The following is a 21,512-nucleotide window of genomic DNA, read 5'->3' on the forward strand; positions in this document are numbered from 1 at the left end:
GGTTCGGGATTGAGTTTAAGTTTGGGTTTTCAAGTTTAGGTTTAGGTTTAGGTTAGGGAGTTGAGATTAGAATTAGGTGTAGGTTTAGCTTTAGGGAATTGAGTTTAGGTTATAGGTTTAGGGAAATGTTAGGTTTAGGTAATAGGTTTTGGGATTTGGGAATAGTTTTAGGTTATAAGTATAGGTTTAGGTTAGGTTATAGGTTAAGGTTTAGGGATTTGAGTTTAGGCTATAGGTTTAGGTTTAGGTCTACGTTTAGGTTTAGGGAATTGAGTTTAGGTTATAGGTTTAGGGAAAAGTTAGGTTTATGTTATAAGTTTTGGAATTTGAGAATAGTTTTAGGTTATAAGTATAGGTTTAGGTTAGGTTATAAGTATAGATTTAGGTTAGGTTATAAGTTAAGGTTTAGGGATTTGAGTTTAGGTTATAGGATTAGGTTTAGGTTTAGGTTTAGGGATTTGAGTTTAGGTTATAGGTTTAGGTTTAGGTTTTAGGTTTAGGTTTGGATTTTGGTATTTGAGAATGGGTTCGGGTTTAGGTTATAGGTTTTGGTTTCGGTTTAGGTTATAGGTTTTGGGATTTGATAATGGGTTCGGGTTTAGGTTATAGGTTATAGGTTTTAGTTTTGGTTTAGGTTGTAGGTTTTGATTTAGGTTATAGGTTAACGGTTTAGGATAAGGTTTAGGTTTAGGTTATAGGTTTTTTAGATTTGAGAATGGGTTCGGGTTTAGGCTATAGGTTTTGGTTTTGGTTTAGGTTATAGGTTTTGATTTAGGTTATAAGTTTTAGGTTTAGATTATATGTTATAGGATTTGAGAATGTGTTAGGGTTTAGAATATAGGTTTTGGTTTTGGTTTTGATTATATGTTATAGGTTATAGGTTTAGGTTTTAGGTTTTGGTTTTGGTTTTGGTTTTGATTTAGGTTATAGGTTATAGGTTTAGGTTAAGGTTTAGAGAAAGGTAATAGGTTTTGATTTAGGTTATAGGTTATAGGTTTAGGTTTAGGTTTTGATTTATGTTATAGGTTATAGGTTATAGGTTTTGGGATTTGAGAATGGGTTCGGGTTTAGGTTATAGGTTTTGGTTATAGGTTATAGGTTTAGGTTAAAGTTTAGGTTTAGGTTATAGGTTTTGGGATTTGAGAATGGGTTCGGGTTTAGGTTATAGGTTTTGGTTTTGGTTTAGCTTATATGTTTTGGGATTTGAGAATGGGTTCGGGTTTAGGTTATAAGTTTTGGTTTAGGTTTAGGTTTAGGTTATAGGTTTTTGGATTTGAGAATGGATTATGGTTTAGGTTTAGGAAATCGGGTTCAGGTTCGGGATTGGGTTTAAGTTTGAGTTTTCAAGTTTATATTTAGGTTTAGGTTAGGGAGTTAAGATTAAGATTAGGTGTAGGTTTAACTTTAGGAAATTGAGTTTAGCTTATAGGTTTAGGGAAAGCTTAGGTTTAGGTTATAGGTTTTGGAATTTGGAAATAGTTTTAGGTTATAACTATAAGTTTAGGTTAGGTTATAGGTTAAGGTTTAGGGATTTGAGTTTAAGCTATAGGTTTAAGTTTAGGTCTAAGTTTAGGTTTAGGAAATTGAGTTTAGGTTATAGGTTTAGGAAAATGTTAGGTTTAGGTTATAGGTTTTGGGATTTGAGAATAATTTTAGGTTATAAGTATAGGTTTAGGTTAGGTTATAAGTTAAGGTTTAGGGATTTGAGTTTAGGTTATAGGATTAAGTTTAGGTTTGGGTTTAGGGATTTGAGTTTAGGTTATAGGTTTAGGTTTAGGTTTTAGGTTTAGGTTTAGGTTTAGGTTTGGGTTTTGGGATTTGAGAATGGGTTCGGGTTTAGGTTATAGGTTTTGGTTTTGATTTTGGTTATAGGTTTTGGGATTTGATAATGGGTTCGGGTTTAGGTTATAGGTTTTAGTTATAGGTTTTGATTTAGGTTATAGGTTAACGGTTTAGGTTAAGGTTTAGGTTTAAGTTATAGATTTTTGGATTTGAGAATGGGTTCGGGTTTAAGTTATAAGTTTTGGTTTTAGTTTTGGTTTAGGTTTAGGTTTAGGTTATATGTTTTTGGATTTGAGAATGAGTTATGGTTTAGGTTTAGGAAATCGGGTTCAGGTTCGGGATTGGGTTTAAGTTTAGGTTTTCAAGTTTAAGTTTAGGTTTAGATTAGGGAGTTGAGATTAGGATTAGGTGTAGGTTTAGCTTTAGAAAATTGAGTTTAAGTTATAGGTTTAGGGAAATGTTAGGTTTAGGTTATATGTTTTGGGATTTGGGAATAGTTTTAGGTCACAAGTATAGGTTTAAGTTAGGTTATAGGTTAAGGTTTAGGGATTTGAGTTTAGGTCTAGGTTTAGGTTTAGGTCTAGGTTTAGGTTTAGGGAATTGAGTTTAGGTTATAGGTTTAGGGAAAGGTTAGGTTTAGGTTATAGGTTTTGGGATTTGAGAATAGTTTTAGGTTATCAGTATAGGTTTAGGTTATGTTAATAGGTTAAGGTTTAGGGATTTGAGTTTAGGTTATAGGATTAGGTTACGGTTTAGGTTTAGGTTATAGAGTTTGGGATTTGAGAATGTATTCGGGTTTAGGTTATAGGTTTTGGTTTAGGTTATAGGTTTTTGGATTTGAGAATGGGTTCGGGTTTAGGTTATAGGTTTTGGTTTTGGTTTAGGTTATAGGTTTTGATTTAGATTATAGGTTATAGGTTTATGTTAAGGTTTAGGTTTAGGTTAAAGGTTTTGGGATTTGAGAATGAGTTCAAGTTTAGGTTATAGGTTTTGGTTTTGGTTTTGGTTATAGGTTTTGGTTTAAGTTATAGGTTATGGGATTTGAGAATGGGTTCGGGCTTAGGTTATAGGTTTTGGTTTTGGTTTAGGTTATAGGTTTTGGTTTAGGTTATAGGTTATAGGTTTAGGTTAAGGTTTAGGTTTACGTTATAGGTTTTGGGATTTGAGAATGGGTTCGGGTTTAGGTTATAGGTTTTGGTTTAAGTTATAGGTTTTGGGATTTGAGAATGGGTTCGGGTTTAGGTTATAAGTTTTGGTTTAGGTTTAGGTTTAGGTTATAGGTTTTTGGATTTGAGTGTGGGTTATGGTTTAGGTTTAGGAAATTGGGTTCAGGTTCGGGATTGGGTTTATGTTTGGGTTTTCAAGTTTAGGTTTAGGTTTAGGGTAGGGAGTTAAGATTATGATTAGGTATAGGTTTAAGTTTAGGGAATTGAGTTTAGGTTATAGGTTTTGGGAAATGTTAGGTTTAGGTTATAGGCTTTGAAATTTGAGAATAGTTTTAGGTTATAAGTATAGGTTTAGGTTAGGTTATAAGTTAAGGTTTAGAGATTTGAGTTTAGGTTATAGGATTAGGTTTAGGTTTACATTTAGGGATTTGAGTTTAGGTTATAGGTTTAGGTTTAGGTTTTAGGTTTAGGTTTAGGTTTAGGTTTGGGTTTTGGGATTTGAGAATGGGTTCGGGTTTAGGTTATAGGTTTTGGTTTTGGTTTAGGTTATAGGTTTTGGGATTTGATAATGAGTTCGGGTTTAGGTTATAGGTTTTGGTTTTGGTTTAGGTTATAGGTTTTAATTTAGGTTATAGGTTAACGGTTTAGGTTAAGGTTTAGGTTTAAGTTATAGGTTTTTGGATTTGAGAATGGGTTTGGGTTTAGGTTATAAGTTTTGGTTTAGGTTTTGGTTTAGGTTTAGGTTATAGGTTTTTGGATTTGAGAATGGGTTATGGTTTAGGTTTAGGAAATCAGGTTCAGGTTCGGGATTGGGTTTAAGTTTGGGTTTTCAAGTTTAGGTTTAAGTTTAGGTTAGAGAGTTGAGATTAGGATTAGGTGTAGGTTTAGCTTTAGGGAATTGAATTTAAGTTATAGGTTTAGGGAAAGGTTAGGTTTAGGTTATAGGTTTTGGGATTTGGGAATAGTTTTAGGTCACAAGTATAGATTTAAGTTAGGTTATAGGTTAAGGTTTAGGGATTTGAGTTTAGGCTATAGGTTTAGGTTTAGGTCTAGGTTTAGGTTTAGGGAATTGAGTTTAGGTTATAGGTTTAGGGAAAGGTTAGGTTTAAGTTATATGTTTTAGGATTTGAGAATAGTTTTATGTTATAAGTATAGGTTTAGGTTAGGTTAATAGGTTAAGGTTTAGGGATTTGAGTTTAGGTTATAGGATTAGGTTACAGTTTAGGTTTAGGTTATAGGTTTTGGGATTTGAGAATGTGTTCGGGTTTAGATTATAGGTTTTGGTTTTGGTTTTGGTTTAGGTTATAGGTTTAGGTTATAGGTTTTTGGATTTGAGAATGGGTTGGGGTATAGGTTATAGGTTTTGGTTTTGGTTTAGGTTATAGGTTTTGATTTAGGTTATAGGTTTTGATTTAGGTTATAGGTTATAGGTTAATGTTAAGGTTTAGGTTTAGGTTAAAAGTTTTGGAATTTGAGAATGAGTTCAAGTTTAGGTTATAGGTTTTGGTTTTTGTTTAGGTTATAGGTTTTGGTTTAGGTTATAGGTTATGGGATTTGAGAATGGGTTCGGGCTTAGGTTATAGGTTTTGGTTTTGGTTTAGGTTATAGGTTATAGGTTTAGGTTAATGTTTAGGTTTACGTTATAGGTTTTGGGATTTGAGAATGGGTTCGGGTTTAGGTTATAGGTTTTGGTTTAAGTTATAGGTTTTGAGATTTGAGAATGGGTTCGGGTTTAGGTTATAAGTTTTGGTTTAGGTTTAGGTTTAGGTTATAGGTTTTTGGATTTGAGTATGGGTTATGGTTTAGGTTTAGGAAATTGGGTTCAGGTTCGGGATTGGGTTTAGGTTTGGGTTTTCAAGTTTAGGTTTAGGTTTAGGTTAGGGAGTTAAGTTTAATATTAGGTGTAGGTTTAGGTTTAGGGAATTGAGTTTAGGTTATAGGTTTTGGGAAAGGTTAGGTTTAGGTTATAGGCTTTGGGATTTGAGAATAGTTTTAGGTTATAAGTATAGGTTTAGGTTAGGTTATAAGTTAAGGTTTAGGGATTTGAGTTTAGGTTATAGGATTAGGTTTAGGTTTACGTTTAGGGATTTGAGTTTAGGTTATAGGTTTAGGTTTAGGTTTTAGGTTTAGGTTTAGGTTTAGGTTTGGTTTAGGTTATAGGATTTAATTTAGGTTATAGGTCAACGGTTTAAGTTATAGGTTTTTGGATTTGAGAATGGGTTCAGGTTTAGGCTATAGGTTTTGGCTTTGGTTTAAGTTATAGGTTTTGGTTTAGGTTATAGGTTATATGTTTAGGTTTAGGTTTAGGTTTAGATTATAGGTTATAGGATTTGAGAATGCGTTCGGGTTTAGGATATAGGTTTTGGTTATATGTTTTGATTTAGGTTTAGGTTATAGGTTTGGGTTTTAGGTTAAGGTTAAGGTTTAGGTTATAAGATATAGGTTTAGGGAATTGAGAATAGGTTAAGGTTTAGGTTTACGAAATCGAGTTCGGGTTTGGGATCGGGTTTATGTTTGTGTTTTCAAGTTTAGGTATAGGTTTAGGTTAGGGAGTTAGGATTAGGATTAGGTGTAGGTTTAAGTTTAGGGATTTGAGAATACATTTAGGTTTTAGGTTTAGGTTTAGGTTTTAGGTTTTAGGTTAAGGTTTAGGTTTAGGTTAAGGTTGAGGTTTAGGTTATAGGTTAAGGTTTTAGGTCATAGGTTTTGGTTTAGGTTAATGGTATAGTCCCTGCAAATACAGATATAAATACGGCCATCCGGCGTAAATGGCCAGGCCCTTCCAATACTGTCCATAAAAAATGAACAGCTTCATCATGGTCATAATAGCGGTTCTCTCTTTCCAGGGAACTCCGCTCTTCCGAATAGCTCCGACGCACATCCGGGTCTACTACATTAATTTTGATCAAATACATAAACACGGCCTGTCCAAATAGCCAGGCCCCTCCAATGCTGTCCATAGAAAATGGACAGCTTCATCATGGTCATAATAGCGGTTCTCACCTTCCAGGGACCCCCGCTCTTCCGGATAGCTCCGACGCACATCCAGGTCTGCTCCATCAATTTTAAGCAGCGGTTCATAAATACGGCCTGTCCAAATGGCCAAGCCACTCCAATCATGATTCAAAGAAGAGAACTCGAGGGTTTTCCTTACCTTTCATTGTATGCTTCCAAGGTGCAGATGACCCCGGAAAACACATACATCCTGGGAATCAATCGCTTCTCAAACCGCAGACTGTTTTGTTTTGAAACTCGTTCATCTCACCAGAAAACCTGTCACATAATGAATAACTATAACCACAATGATAACTATTGTGAATGCACTATAATGAAAAAATTATTATTATTATTATAGATAAATGTAATTACAACATAGATATCATGAACACGATATCACATAATGTATTGTTTGATGAACTACACACGTGCATTCTTGACAAGAGACGTACCAAACTCCTTGATGCCCATTGGAACCCAGCCACAACAGAATCCTTGATTTCATTTAGGTACTGAACTCCCTTGTACATGTCAACAACCATATTTGGGCCAGTAGTTTTGAGTCCAAAACACTAGATCTACTTGGCAAGATCCTTGTCCCACGCGAATTCTTCAGATAGGATCTTTGAGTGGGCTTTTAGGTCATCCCTAGGGCCGATACGCCCCTTGTCAATGGCTTAGCAAGCCCATCTTCCAAGGGACGGGCCTCCGTGTAGACACGATTGTGCTTGTTAGGGGACTTGCTCATTATAGTCTTGATTGACTTCTCAAGCACTGTCTCACGGAAAAAGACAACAGGATTTGAAACAAGAATCTCAGCCCCACCCATGAAATCTTCCTACAAGTCCTTCAAGCAAATCTCGAGGTGGAGCTCTCCACAGATTTCTACCCCAAAAAGCCCTTAAGAGACCCGGATTTAGGACATACCCCACAAACCTCTGCCCAAAACACCTGCTTTTTTAAATGTAGTAAATAACTCACAGATTCCATGTAGACCATAACCCATGCATGCAGGTTAGAATTTATTCACTAGGTGAACCATAACCTATGAACACAAACAACAAATATGATAAAAGCATTTCCCACATTTTTGCAGCATTGGACCCACATTGTTGGCATCACTGTCTTCTCATTTCTACTCCACACCAAAGCTCTCATTTCCCAGGTTAGAATATTTTCAGAAAGCATGAGTTCACAAACAAGAGGAGAAACAGTCAACTCATGAACTGACAAACCTTGCAGTTTTGGAATCCTGAGTTGCATTCGTGAATCCATCAATTGCTAAGTTCAAAAAACACAAGCCATAACCAAAAGGAGCATTTGGATGATACTCCACCAGTAACAAGGAGAGTACATACATACTCATCTGTCTAGCAATTCTACTGGTTGAATCAAGGGTCCTTGCTTACTCATCTGCTGCTCCATATAGAAATACAGGGACTGCATGATTTGTATCAAGGAACATTAGCAAGTGGAATAAAAAGTTTGAAGAACTGTCTAGGAAAACAAGATTTAGAACGGCTCATCCTAGCCTCATCCCACCACTAATCTTTGTATCAAGGAACAGATTTTCCATTTTCACACCAATACTCCCTGGTCAGTCACTAATCTTTGTTTGAATTTCTTTTTCTTTATTTATTTACATCACCATCATCATCATCCTAGCCTCATCCCTCCACAGAAATAACAGGAAAATAGATGAAATACCCCAAGCTAAATTATGAACTCCGTAATGTTGACATCGGGTGCAAGAACGAGCTATCATGAGGTGGGTCCAATTGCATAGTTGCTCTAGCCTAAAATCAGGTTGGTCAGCTCATTAGGTGCATCAAAATGTTAGAAACAGGTAGTCTTCTTGGGAATATATAGGCTTAGAGAAAAGAAACTCAAGGCTGGAGATTTTCTAGCCTTGAAGAGGTGAGGCTTACAAAGTTGAGCAAGAATACCAATGGCTACCAGAAAACATCCACCAGCAAATGTAATAGATAGCATTCGTAACGATGAAGAGCTCCTCTACCATAAAATAAAACAACCATCTAAAGATTAGATGCTAAAGATTAGATGCTAATGTTAACAATGCATATTTTTTCAATGTCATTATACAGGTTCCACTCATCACTCAATGCTCAGACCTTAAGAAGAAGAAGAAGAAGAAGAAGGGAACTTCAATACCTTACTCTTTGATAATTTTGAATGGTAGATTGGCAGTTTAGATGATTGGCTTTTTATCTCCTCACCCATATAAAGAAAGAAAGAAATTTTTTTTTTATAAAACTGATGATTTTGTCTTTGTAACTTACAAGGATTGTTGTAGCTAGAGACCTTGAAGGGCCTCATACTCTACCAGTTAATCTAACATCAGAGGTAGATGTCCCCTAGGTACAACAGTTAAGGGATTAAATGAAGGTAGCACTTAGTTGTCATTCCTTTATTTATCTCATCAATCTAACATCAAAAGTATTTCCTACGCAAATGCACCCCGTAAAAAACAAAGAGAAGTGTAACTCCCTTGGCACAAATTCAACAAGAAAAAAAAAAGTTCTTAATATCTTTTCAGTCAATGTGGAAGAAAGTATCTGCTTGAAAAAAAAAAAAAAAACTCTCAATATCTTTTCAGTCAATGTGAAAGAAAGTATCTTTTCAGCCAAAATGCATTTACAGCGCATGTCTTAAATTAGATGGACATGTTTCCAATGTTGTGATACGTGACATGTCATGCATATGATTCAAGTTCACCTGAGTGTATTATTCTCTTACCTTCTTGCCTGGGAACAGCTTTTGCAAATCCACGTTCGTCATAACTGAAAGATCCTTGTCCTCTCCCATCTTGCATTTTAATACAATCAGCAGAAGATACAATCAGTAAAATCTATCGACCTGGACTAACACATCCTCAATTATCCCTCTTGGTACACGAACAGAGCGATCAGCAAGTTGTAGTGTGGTTAGGGTGGGTTTTAATTCACCCAAACCTAACTGTTTGTATACCGAGTAGGGAATCAAATTGATGCTCGCTCCTAAGTCAAGAAGTGCGTGATCAATTCGATGGTTCCCAATTACACATGATATGGTTGGGCTACCGGGATCCTTGAATTTCTGCGGCACGTCTTGCTTCAGGATGGCACTCACTTTCTCAGTCAAGAAGATTTTCTTTTGAATAATTTTCCGTCGCTTGGTCGTGCATAAGTCTTTTAGGAATTTGGCATATGAAGGTATCTGTTTAACGACATCAAGCAGAGGAATGTTGACTTTCACCTGTTTCAACACCTCTAGGATATCCTGAGAGTTAGAGAGAGATTTTGGTGAAACCAACCGTTGGGGGAATGGAGCAACTGGCTTCTCTAGAAGTTCCGGTTCTACTTTTTGTGGGGCATCACTGGATCCATCATTGTTGTCCTCTTCTGGTTCTTGAGGCTTTTCGGGCCTAACCGGAAGAGTTTTATCAATGATCTTCCCACTCCTAAGAGTGGTGATGGATTTAGCATGCCCCATCTGATTTGAAGAGCTGGGATCATTATTCTCGTACTGCGGTTTAGGATTGGGGAGAGGTTGTGCAGGAAGCATCCCCTTTTCTATAACCGTCATACGAGAATCTATCTTTTGCATAAAATCTGTAATTCCCCGCATTGCCTGAGCCAGCTCTTGTATGGGATTTTGAACCGGTTCCTCTTGAGGTTTCACTTGATTTGGATTTTGATTGAAGAAACCTGGAGGAGTCGCCGTTTGTCCATTTCTCCAACTGAAGTTTGGATGATTTTTCCAGCCAGGATTGTATGTGTTGGAGTTAGGTCCAGTAAAAGGTCTTTGATAATTATTTACGGCATTGGCTTGTTCATTCAACACTCCTCGAAAGGCAGGTATTGTAGGACAGTTTTCAGTTGTGTGAATGTTGCAATCACAGATGCCGCAAACAATTTCATTGACCTTATCCTTCTTTCCTTCCATGGCCTCAACTTTCCTTATGAGCGTAGTCACTTTACACTTGAGATCATCCTCTTCTTTCAAGAGATATAATCCACCTTTTTCCTTTAATTGAGTTGGCCTAGACGTGGTGTTCGACTTTGGGTAATAGTCCCAAGATTGTGTTTTTTCAGCCAAACTGTCGAGGTAGTCCCATACCTCGTCGACATCTTTATTAATGAACTCTCCATTACACATTGTCTCGACCATTTGGCGCATGGAAGATGTCAGTCCATCATAGAAAAAATTTGTAATGCGCCACGTTTCAAACCCGTGTTGTGGGCATGAACTGACCAAATCTTTGAACCTTTCCCAACATTGGAAGAATGTTTCATCTTCCTTTTGGGCAAAGTTCATGATCGCTTTTCTGAGGGTAATCGTTTTATGATGTGGGAAGAATTTTTTTATGAATTCCCTCTGCATATTGTTCCATGTGCCAATGGATCTAGGACGCAGTGAATGTAACCACGTCTTAGCTTTCTCTTTTAAGGAAAAAGGAAAGAGTTTCAACCTAATTGTATCCTCAGATACATTAGGAAAACATAATGTAGCTATAATCTCATCGAACTCTTTCAAATGTAAATATGGACTTTCAGATTCAAGTCCATGGAATTTGGGAAGGAGTTGGATAACTCCTGGCTTGATGTCCATTTGTCCTGTGTTTTCAGGAAAAATCATGCATGAGGGCGTACTCACTCCCGCCGGTTGTAGAAAATCTCGTAAAGTACGAGGCGGGGGTGCCTGTTGCACCTCATTCTCATCTTGTGTATCCTCCACCCTAGGTGGAAGTAGAGGAGGTTGGTCTTCAGCCATAACTTCAGTTAACTCAGGGGATTTCGAGCGGTGTCTAGTCCTGCGATGGATAGTCAACCCCTCAACCAATCCTCCTTCAGTCAAGAGACGTCGAGTGTCGTCACGGGCCCACTTGGGCATGAAACACTCACAACCCTCAACTAATTCAAAGCCTAATCCTAAGAAAGGAAATGAAAATCTAAAAAGAAAGAGAGAGTTGGAAAGAAATTACCAAATTGGAGTCCTAAGTTAAGGACCTACAAAATAAAAATAAAATAAGTTAGATTCTAACAGAAAGTGGAAACTTCTAAAATAAACTAGGAAAGTCTTATACTAGAAAGTAAATTACTAAAAGAGAGTTGAAAAATAGAAAGTAGGGAAGGAGTGTACCGAATTAGAGATTTCTATCTTAAGGGCCTACAAAATAAGAAGGTTAGTTCCTAAACAAATATTCTAAAAATAAATTAGGAAACAAAATTAGTTTCTAAAAGTGTTAGAATTAGAAAGTTACTAAAATAAAACAAAAATAGAAAGTTAATTTCTAAGAAGGGAAAGAAATAACCTAAAAAATATGAAAAAGTAGAGAGATTAGGAAGGAATTACCAATTGAGAAACTTATGTCCAGATTCTATAAAACAGGAAACAAGTTAGTTTTGAACTCAAATAAAAATAAATAAATAAATAAATAAAAACTAAGGTTAATAAAATCCTAATCTTAAACTAATCCTAAAACCAATTAATTTCAGAAAATCGTAACTATCAGTCCCCGGCAACGGCGCCAAAAACTTGTTCACACCCCAAGTGCAGGGTTGTGATGTAGTAATAAACTCGGTAAGACCGAGGTCGAATCCACAGGGACTGATACCTGTACGTTATCTGAAGCCAAGTAGAACTAGAACTAGACTAAGATGCTATCTAAATCAAATAGAATTTAGGGAATAATTATCTAAAAATTAAGTAATTCAGAGGAAGGAAAACTAGGGATTCAGAGGATCCACTTGTAGAGATCAGGGAGATCTTATGCCTGCATCAAGGATTATGGAATTCAAACTGAACTTACTTGATCTGGGTTTCAAGAGATGAAAGGTATATGAATTAGAATGGATTCCGTCATCTAACCATGCCCAGGAGACAAAGCAAACAACAGGATTAAACTAATTACCAACCAATCAACAATGTATGAGGATCAGGAAGGGTACTGTCATCCTACCATGCCCATGGAGCAATGATGAACAACAGGGCTTCCTGACTTCATAAACATAAAAAGAGAAAAAGAGATATTCAAAGCCATTGCAAACCCATTGTAATTTCAGCCACAACAGACCATTAAAGACTGAGAAAATATTCTTTTAATAATAACACAAATCAAATTTAGTTCATGAATTTAAATGGAAAGCATGAAAGAGTATCCCCCATCTCGCTACAGGCTTCACCTCTTAGCCCTAGCTAAGAGGTTTTAGCCACACATGATATGGGCTAAATAAACGATGAAAAAATAAAAAAGGGGAAGAAAAGAACATGAAGGAAGAAGAGAAAAAATTACTTCTCAACCTTGCCAAACCCAACTGATGCTTCCAGCGAGCACAAACCAAACCCGAGTTCCCTTCTGATGTGCAGCCAACCAACCAAGCACCCTTGCTCCCTGCCCTTTTCCCCAGCCGTGCACAGCAGCAGCAGCAGCAGACCGTTTTTTCCTTCACACGCTGCCAGCGGCCCACCACGGTTGCACTCTCTTCTCGGCTGCACCCAGCCGACCTCCGTTTGATCTCCCTCTCTTCTCGTTTTTTTTTCTTCCTTCAATCCCCCTTTAAACGAATGCTTTTCTCTCTCTTTATAGGCAACAAAGACCCTGCTGGAGTGTTAGAGGCGGTGGCTGGAGTTTCCGCACTCCATGCGGAAATTTTTCGCAGCAGAAACCGGACGCGCAATCTGTTTTTCGCAGCAAAACACCCTCTATTTGATTTGATTTTGCAGCATGAAATCAACACATTTGTTGATTCTGACACCTTGGCTAGGGCTATGGCCATCTGTTGAAGCATGTGAATGGTCTGGATCATGCATCAGAATGTGATCTTGATCACGTTACATCCCACAAGTGCCGTCTTTTCCGGATGTGCGCGGGCTGCGTAAACAGCGCCCGATCTTGTCGGCACTGGACTCTCGGTGGGGCCCACTTACCTTGTCGCTTGATAAATCCGACCCGTCCATTGAATTCCTCTCGGAATTTCAGCAAGGAAGGGTTGCTTTTACTCGGGTTCAATGCGGTCCATCAAATCAACTCATTCCACCGTCTGCCTTCAGTTTTGACGATAAAAAACTGACCTCCGATGTATCTCGCCATTTCGCCACCTAGACTATGTTTATGGGGCCCTTTTAGGCCTGATGGATGGTCCCGATTATCTGGATCATCGACCGTGGTGGCCCACAAGACCGGACCGCAATCTCTGTTTCATAACAGAAACAGAACTTTTGTTTTTGAAGAGGAGACGTCCAGAGGACGGTTTGCCATGCAAGTTTAGTGCAAAAAGTGTACTATGTACACTGTATGATGATTATGAGAAATCCACACCATCCATCTTGTTCCCCATTTCATTTGAGCCGTGGGGGCCGAAGTTAAAGCGTATCTGGACAGCGGGTGGGCCCCAAATCAGGGTTTTATGGGATGATCTATTAGTTCAGCCACTTTCACGAGGATCCAATGGCTGAAATTTGACGTGTACGGTTAGTTTTTGGTCCTCGAGCCATGAAGACCTCTAGATATTGCCCTACCATATCAGAAAAGATACTAAGCATACATCGCTGAAAGTTGGCCGCTTGAGCTTCAGTTTCTCAATTTTCGCGAATCTCGGCTGTGTAAAATCGTCGATCCCAATCCCCAGGAGTCCGTCCCCTGCTTTTGTGACATCGGAGTGCCGAATCCACACTTTTAATACCCAATTTCAGTTTAAGCTCCTGATTGCATCCTGCAACAAAACACAATTAAAACCGGGCGTTAAACAGTATCATACCCGTAAATCCAGGTAATAAATGGGGTCTAATATGTAATATTTGACCCTCAACAGTGGTGGTCTGGTTGTATCATTTTATTGGTGGGCTTGTTTTTATAATGGTTATGTAGTTTGTTTCCACTTCAGTCACATGAGGAACCCCTCTCTGTACACTCATTTTTTTCATTGCAATAATACTCAAGTAGTGAGCTCCCAACTTTTTGAATAATGTAATTCTCTGTTGCCCGCTTGAAATTCTATTATCTTTTATTTCATGGTTTAAAAACTCAAAATTGACTTTCCAAAAGTAAATATACATATAGAAATGATCACATCAAAATAATGTTACAAACAGAAAAAGAGAACCTTCCCACATACAGGTGCAACTTCTGGAAGAAGATACATTGAATAAAAATAGGCACAATTTCTGATTGATCTGATTGAGTTACAGAAGTTAGCACTTTTGTTTAATACATCATATGACAAAGATGGTTATGGTTGGGTTCTCTATAAGAAATTGGCTCCAAAACAAACAATGATGCCAGATTCATCAATTTTTAAATTGTGGACTATTCTTAATTCAGAAAACATCCTGAATAATTCAAGCCATTTATTCTATAATTTAAGAGAGGGAACCTAAAAACGTCCAAAAATATCATTTTCTAAGATATTTTATATTTCAAAATAAAACCATAAGCAATGTCTAGATCTCATTTGACCAATTCCTACAACAACAGGGGAAGGAAGAATAAGGAAAACTTTTTTATTTCTCCATTTCTATGGAATCATAAATAATTGCCTTCCTACACCTTTTCATGAGTTCCTAACTTCTAAACTCAACCATAAACCATGGCCTTGGGTAAGATAGATGGCCCCGAAACAACAGATATCAGGCATGGCCCATAAGAATTACACATGAATACTAATAAACCACACATTAACGTAGTAATATCCATGAACAACAACTTACCTTGCAAATGTTAGAACACCAATTAGTCAACCATCATATCTAAGATTGAGCAAGGAGTAAAACATTCATAGCTGAATAGCCTGAGCTTCTTTAATCCATTTTTTTAGTTTAAAAAGTAAAGTTCAATCATTAACCAGATTATTTATAGGAAGAAGCATAAGCATTCTCATTTTTCCAGGGAAGCTTAGAATTCTAACATAAGCAGACTTTAGGTTTGTCAGTCATGCAACGAAGCTTCTTGAACCATTTATATTTGATATACTAATTAGGTTTGTACAGTAACCTGAAAAGTAAATCTGACCTTGCATGTTCTTATTGAAGCTTACCACAAATGGGGAAGAAATGACACTTTTTTATACTCTTGCCTGAACTTACTGTCATTTACCTGTCCAATATTTAAAGTCAAAAGAAACAAACATTAGCCCGTGAGCTTGAGTACTTCAGAAGCTGTGGAAAAGCTATAAATACCTTCTCTCAGGCATTTTACCAAACAGCCTCAAGGCATCATCAATGCTACCACAGTTGGCATCATTATTGTAAATATAAGAACCAAAAATCATGCAAATCAGATCATTGAAGAAGCTTCTATCCTTAATGATCTCATAACCAAAAAGGACTCATTTCTACAATCAATGATCTCTCCACTAAAACCATAAATCAACATTTCAAAAAGCAGAATAAGGAATTCAACAAAGATAAACCTAAGTCCGATCAAATCTCAATTCAACATAGATTACAAGAAAGGAAATGAAGGAAGAACAATATACCTGATTTTTTACCGCCGATCACTCCCTCGAAACCCTAATTTCCATTGGAAAACGACACACCCAGAATAAGAACTACAGAAATACCACTACATGCACCTCGCACCTGCGGAGCTTCGGACCTTTCCCGATCTCTGGACATGATTTTTGCCTTGGACTATCAATCGAACAGAGGAGAGAGCGCCATCCCAGGACATGGATGTTGGGAGAGGAGGGTTTGGGTTTGGGTTGAGAAGGAGAGTGGGAGAGAGAGATAGAGAGGGCGGAGATGCGTTGGCGAGAGAGCGAGGAGAATGAGAAGATGGAGCAGAGACCAGGAGGGAGAGAGAGGATCGGGGAATGGAGGGACAGAGGATTAGGGAACGGAGAGAGAGAGAGAGAGAGAGAGAGAGAGAGAGAGAGAGAGTATTGGGCGCGGCTCCTTTTTTAGCACGTGCCCAATTTTGGGCGTCCTTTCGTGAGATGGACCTGGACGGTCCTATCAAGAGCTCTGTGGGGTCCGCCATGATGTATTTGGGTCATCCATTCCGATCATTAATTTTAATAAATTATTTTAGTTGATGATCCCAAACTTAAAGTAGATTGAACACCCAAGTGGACCACACCATAGGAGGCAAATGTGATTTAATCTCCATGTTTCCTACCGTGTGGTCCACTTGAGCCTTCGATCTACCTGAGTTTTTATTTCCTATCCTAAAATAATATTTCAAAATAGATGGACTGCTTAGATATAATATATATATATATATATATATATATATATATATATATATATATATATATAAGCCCTATAGGGCCCCTTACACCACCGTTAATTAGGAATGGTGAAGCAACATTTTAGTTACGGATTAAAACCGTAGCAATATTAGCTACGGTTTATATCCGTAGCAAAAAACTGACGTAGTTTGTAGCTTTTGCTCCTTTTTTTGGTAGTGGCGGCCAATGTATGCATCATTTCTAGGAAGATTCTTGGTTGAGATAATGAAATCTCTACCCATACTCCCTCTTTCAACTAAGTCAACCAAGCCCTTACCTCTCTCATACTTTTCATGCCAACAAGGTAATGCTACTCATACCCCATTTTATCTCATGTCCAAAAAGTCAATAAGTCCCATCCCTCACCCATACACTCCATGTCATCCATCCTTACAACTCCTATTACTCTCTCATTTCTCTCTTCACTCCATTCAAGCAATTCTCAAGGAGAGGAAACGTTCATGAGAGGAGCCAAGTGTGGCCCACTCCCTACCCCTGGATCTCTTATCTTCACCCTTCAAATCTTATCAACTTCCATCAAAGGGAAAGTCATGGAGTTTAGGATTCCAAGGAGCTAAAGGAGTTATATAGGTGGGTGATCGTAGTGTAAGACCTTGATTGTATGTAGATCCCACTTGTGGTGGGACCCATCTTGATGTTTGTGTTGTAACAAAGAGGGGCCCATAGTGGCGGGGTCCCTCTAATGTGTCGATCTCTCTCTCTCTTTATCTCTCTCTCTCTCTCTCTCTCTCTCTCTCTCTTGTGACGAAATGTAGCCCACTTGATCTAGATTGTCCACGTGTTGGGCCCCATCCCACTGCCACGGGTGAAGTAAGAAAATAAATTTCGATTGACCCAAGGCTGGTGGGCCACGCATGTGGACCCACCTCAATGTATGGGGTGTACCCTCACTGTCCAGCAAGGGACGTGGGGCCCTACTGTGATGAATGGGTTACATCCTCACTGTCTAGCTACTGGATGGTGGGACACACCACGATATATTTGTTTTATCCATGTGCCGTCCCTCTGTTTTGCAGGACATGGGACGTGGGACCCACCCCACATGTACTGCACGTGCGGGGGTGGGACCCACCTCGATGCGGTGTTGTATATCCAGTCGTCCATCATGAGGTATGTCTTATATTCAAATCGTCCATTTGCTGGCCAGTAGCCCAGCAACTGGACTAACGTCAGCAAGGTCTGACATGAGATATATGTTATATCTCAACCGTCTGCCCTTTTTTTTTCTAGACATGGGGCCACCCCTCACGTGTGGGACATGTGGGGATAGGCCCACCTTGATGACGCGTTATGCACCCTGGCCGTACGTGGCCACCATGATATACGTGTGAATCCACATCGTCCTTCTAGGAATGAAGCATATTCAAATCTCAGGTGGAGCACTCCGTACATGGGATTCCATCATGATTTGTGGGTTTTAATCCACTCCGTCCATCCGTGCAGGGCCCACCTTGGTGACACGTGTGGTCACTGGATGTGGGGCCCACTTGGACGACATGCTACCTCCAGCACGTGGGGCCCACTAGATGATGTGTTGTATCCTTACCGTCCAATCCATGGACGGTGGGAGAGATTTGCTAGTGTCCGCTAACACCTAGCTATATAGCTGCTTTATGACATCAGCTAGTTTAGTGGGACCTAGCAAATGTATGGGTTTCATCCAAGCCGTCCATCTATATGGACTCTACACCAGCTATTCAGCTAATGTACTGACGTTAGCCACTTATGTGGGCCCCACATGAGGCATGTATTATATCCAAATCATCCATCTACATGGACCTCACACACTAGCTATATGGCTGTTGACAACGTTAGCGAGCCCTGTGGGTCCCGTACGATGTATGTGTTATATCTAAACCATTCGTCCCTGGGACAGTGGGACCCACACTGCACGTGTCGGGTCTCCACCGTCTAGGTGAACGTGGAACACCACCGCGATGTATCTGTTAATCTTGGCCGTCCACCTGACGTTGGACGACTAGCAGCTATTGCTGCTGTATTTTTTTGCGTCAACAGGTTTGGTGGGTCCTACACGATGTATATATATCCAGGCTGTCCGTCTATCTGGTGGGACCCACCTCAATGTATATGATGTTATATCCAGACCGTTTATCAAGTGGACCATGCTGCAAATCAGTGGTGGGTTAAACGTCTACCATTGCATCCTTTAGGGATCACAAAAGTTATGGATCAATGTGATCTTTGTTTTTCCTCTTAATTTAGGCCTTATGCGGGGCCCATTGTGATTTTCCGAGGCCTATTGTGATTGTTCAGGGCCCACTTTTATATATGTGTTGCATACACTATCCATCCATTGTGCCTAGCTCATGGGCCCCTGTTTGAGGCCCAAAGTGACATATATGAGGCCTTTGAATAGGGCCCAATATGATGTATGTGTGTGGCCCATATAATGCGGCCCATCTTAATGTATATGAGGCTTATTCTTGTGGCCTGTCTTGATGCATATGAGGCCCATTGTAACGGCCCACTTGATACACATGAGGCCCATGAGGTGCGGCCCATTGTGATGTATATTGGACCCGTGTAAGCGGCTCATTGTGATGTATATTAGGCCATGTGAGCGACCATTGTGATGTATATTAGGCCATGTGAGCGGCCATTGTGATGTATATTAAGCCCATGTGAGCAGCCATTGTGATGTATATTAGGCCCGTGTAAGCAGCCATTGTGATGTATATTAGGCCTGTGTGAGCGGCCCATTGTGATGTGTATTAAGCCCATAAGTGAGGCCCATAGTGATGTGTATTAGGCCCTTGTGTGAGACCATGGGCCCGCTATACGTTTAACTTTATGTGGGCCATTCCTTAGGAGCAATGTTGGTTAAATGTCCACATTGATGGGCAATGATGGTTAAATGTCCACATTGTGACCTTCTCTTAGGCCATTTGTTAGGCCGATTATCGATACCGATTGTGAGTACATGTATAGTATTACATCATGATACATGCCCATACGCATCATCTGCATACTTGTTATGAGGAGTGATTGAGCATAGCATGTGCCATTGGGCTGATTGTTTATGAGACTCCCTGAGAGACAGTTGCCCCACATAAAGGCGGTACGCGCAGGTTTGATACATGACTGGATGATATAACTTATGCATCTTGCATTTTGTGATATGACACTGTACGCCCTAACGACATCAGGGCCGTAGCCTCCACAGGCATATCGTGGATGGCCAAATGGGACATCGAAAATCTTTTTCTACATTGGGTGCCATAAATATCCCTGGGTGAAAGTTCCTAAACCCTCTAGGTACCAGTAAGGGTGCACACGGGTCGGTTTGGTCCAGTTCTGGGGTGAAACCGGAATCGAACTGTTCCTAATAGTTCTACAAATTTTGAAACCGGAACTGGACTGTTAGCACCCTAAAATTAGAACCGGAACCGGACCGTGAAAACAGAATGAAACCGAAACTGAATTGGAACCGGCGCCATTGAAAACCCATTTCAACAGAAAAAGGAAAAAAAAACTAATAATTGTACCTCAGCTGCCATTGAAGGAAATACGATGGTCGTCCTTCTCAGTTCTCAGTGTCAAAGAGGAGAGCAATACACATGGGGTTTGCAGGTGACAGGTGGCAGGTGACAAGCACCACAAACAAGAATTAAAAAATAAATAAACAAATAAAAGAAGTTATGGGTTCGTTTGAATGTTCAATCAAAATCATAATAACTCCATTAAAGGTTAATGACCAAAGTGAGAACATCCCCAAATTGCAATCACATCGATTTTCTAGTTCAACTTCGCTGAAATGGTGACAGCCCCAGGGTATCATTTCATATAGGGTAAACTAAACTGTATGAATTGCAAATTGTTTCAATTGAGCATTCAAACGCACCAATATAAGTATATCAGAGATTGAGAATTTGGAAGCAGAAGAATGAGAATTACTGACCTCAGATTTCTGCTAGAAAAAACAGGAACGAGTCATGCAATGACATTAAAACCCTACTTCTTCAAAGCACTCTTAAAAAGTAGGAAGAGTCGCGTTTTTCCCTCCGATTCCTTCGCCGTGGCAACCACTCATGCCATGGAATATTGTGAAATTACAGGACTGCCCCACTGTGGCAATGGACCGAGAATCGGATTCTGGAACCAGATATGGCGAGAGAGAGAGAGAGAGAGGGGGCGCTGGGACTGGGACGGCGACAGAGAGAGACACAGAGAGGGAGGACGCTGGGACTGGGACGGCAAGAGAGAGAGAGAGAGAGAGAGAGAGAGAGAGAGAGCAGAGGTAGGGCGCTCAAAAAGGGTGGGCGCTCAAACAGGGTTTTTTTTTTGTTTTAAACTAAGTCGGATCAACGGTTCAGATCCATGGACCACGGTTCCTGTCATGGTTCAGATTAATGGTTCGGTTAACAGTTCGGATCAACTGTTTAGTTCGGTTCTACAGGACCCTAAATCGAAACCGACCCATAATCAACGGTTCAAAAAATTTGAGAACTGGAACCGGACCGTTTGCACCCTGGAACTGGACCAAACCGAACCGATCAAACGGTTAAATGTGCACCCCTAGGTCCCAGAGGACACTCCAACGTCTAGATCGAGTGGATTCATGAGCGCCCGAGTGCCGAATACCAGTAGGCCGCGTCTCCCACTATATCGTAGTCGGTTGGAAGGGGGTGTGACTTTACCCACCCGAGGGTTGGGAGCATAGCTAGGCTGAGTTTGACTAGCTCGTAAATGGGTCCGCTATTGACGTGCCGGGTAGATATTGGCTGATTATTGGTCAAGCGGATAGTGAGGTCTCTTCCACTTGCATGGTTGTGCGTCCAGTGGGCGGCAATCGCGTGTAAAGTGTACTAGGACCCGGTGATAATCCTAGAGATGTACAGTACTGATATGTGGACTTATTGAGCAGGAGTTGCATACTCAGCATTTTACTCATTCATTCATTCATTCACTATCCACTCGGACTGGTGGTTCGCAACTAATTGATATGTGTACCTTCGCAATGGCGAAGATTTTGATTGGGGTGCGCGACTAACTTGAGGTCAAGAGTTTACCGCATTGAGTCTATCTATCCAAATTTAGGTATAGGACTGGTTTGGATAGAAGTCCCTTGTGATGGACCTCGTAGCCTGTGATACTACGTACTATCATCCTGACTTCACACTCCAGCTTGGTTATTTCATTCGCACTGCATATTGCATTACATCCACGACATATGGTATTTTGCGTTGCTACATTTCTGCATTTATATGACATAGATGATGTTGACAGCATTCGTGGACTCGTCAGGATTTGCATATTGCATTGTATCCTCAGTATATAATATCTGATTTACTATGTC

At 39.6% G+C, this 21,512-nt stretch overlaps 1 protein-coding gene and 1 non-coding gene across 2 annotated transcripts in view; both read left to right on the plus strand.

Moving 5' to 3' along the window:
- LOC131253694 (unknown protein 1-like) overlaps positions 1-21,512 on the plus strand; it is a 69,141-nt gene that overhangs the window by 37,595 nt on the left and 10,034 nt on the right. The window lies entirely within an intron of this gene.
- Positions 10,174-10,280, plus strand: LOC131254637 (small nucleolar RNA R71). Its single transcript, XR_009175760.1, has one exon. It is a non-coding gene; the product is annotated as a small nucleolar RNA R71 (small nucleolar RNA).

This window comes from Magnolia sinica, chromosome 8, assembly GCF_029962835.1.
Source record: "Magnolia sinica isolate HGM2019 chromosome 8, MsV1, whole genome shotgun sequence".
NCBI classification, from domain to species: Eukaryota; Viridiplantae; Streptophyta; class Magnoliopsida; order Magnoliales; family Magnoliaceae; genus Magnolia; species Magnolia sinica.